General features: G+C 30.4%; 1 protein-coding gene across 1 annotated transcript in view; it reads right to left on the reverse strand.

Annotated features, from left to right (window-relative positions):
• Positions 1-1,732, reverse strand: part of LOC112514765 — a 5,719-nt gene that overhangs the window by 2,294 nt on the left and 1,693 nt on the right. The window lies entirely within an intron of this gene.

Raw genomic sequence — 1,732 nt, forward strand, 5'->3', positions numbered from 1 at the left:
CCTAATAAATAAGTAACTTTGGGACACGTGTACTTAATTAATTAATAATAATGTGAATTTAATTAATTTATATAATTATTAAAAGAATATTAATACCATATTAATTAATAATAACATAAAGTTAATTAACTTATATACACACACATCTATAATACTAATAAATAAGTAACTTTGGGGACACGTGTCACGTTCCTGTGCGACGGTTGTTGATTTTTTTCGTCTAAAACAGAATTTTCACTTACGGCCCCCAGACTTACAACATAACTATGGAAAAATTCACGTCTGCATTTAACTATAACAACCTAGATTTTGTTATTGATTAATCTTGATATATTTATTTACATGACAGTTGGATGTTTTATCTACTTGTACCCTTGTTTTAAGTAGTTGTATTTTGGACTAATAATGTAAGCCCAAGTTTTATGTAAAGGGTCAATTATGTAGAAAATAAATTGGTCTTAGGACTAGAAATGTTAAGAAAAATCTGTAAAAACTAATATTGAATTAGGCAATTGATGAGGAGTAATATTTGATAAGTGGGAATTTTTTATACTAACTATTTAAACCCTTAAATTTCAGAAAAATTAACTCATTTATTCCCCTTGCATTTCTCTCACTAGACTTAAGTACCCTCTCTTCACATAAACCCTAGATTTAGTTTAACCTTCTCATGCATCTTCTAAATTGGTGATATTTTGAAGATTTAAAGCTACTTGATTGAAGAGAATGTAAAGAAGCAAGGTATGAATCTATAAATTTCAAGATTTTTTGGTCTAATTTGTTGATTTGTGATAAAGTTGGGAAGGTTTATGTTAGGGTTCATAAGGTTTTGATTAAACCTTTGTTAAATGATGTTATTTTTATGTCATTGTTGGTTAAAGAAGTTATAAATTAAGTTTTAATCATTTATTTGCAATATGGTAAAGGTAGATAATTGATTCTTGATGGTTTTAGTGTTTAATTTATATAAAAGGGGCTATTTTGAGTTGTACATAAGAATCTTAGTACTGCTGGTTGTTTAAAACTTCATATAAAATCACTCATTGATCCGATTGAGGTGTGCCATATATTGTTGGAAACGTATTCGTGTCTACTACAACTTTGTAGTTTATGTCCAGACTTGATTTTACCTCCATAATGCTCAAAACAATAAGTTTATGTAGCTGGTCCTGTGCAAAAAGGGGATTTGCATACTGTTTTTAGAAAATTCATATAAAATAGGTTTTTGCTCCAAACGGAATGAATCCAAATCGATTGGAACCCTAAGTAATCGACCTGAAACTTTTGTTTAGACATTAACACCTGAATGCATCTCTAAGTATGAGAAAAATGATCAAAGTCAAGTTGGTTCAAAGCTGTCTGGTGCAGGGGATTTAGTAGCTTTATTTTTGCTTGTACTTTGTGCTTTGAGGATTGTAACATCCGTAGATCTTGTATCAATCAGTCACAATCATGTGTAACTTATTCAGGACCAATTTTAGAATAAGAAATGGGCATTAACAAGGGAATAGGAGCTACGGGCATACTTCTTTGATTGCCGTCTAGGGTACGGATACCCGATTCTTGTGACTTTCTTTAATCACTAATTCATTATAGAGGCAATATTGTATCTCATTACCATCTTGGCATCTATCACTTGTATATAACTAGAAGCGTACTCGCGCAATGCAGCGAGATAAATCATGATTTTAATATTTCATTTTATTATTTATCTCAGTCGACGTTATAATAT

The sequence above is a fragment of the Cynara cardunculus genome, assembly GCF_001531365.2.
Source record: "Cynara cardunculus var. scolymus isolate 2C chromosome LG 6, CcrdV1, whole genome shotgun sequence".
In the NCBI taxonomy this organism is placed as follows: Eukaryota; Viridiplantae; Streptophyta; class Magnoliopsida; order Asterales; family Asteraceae; genus Cynara; species Cynara cardunculus.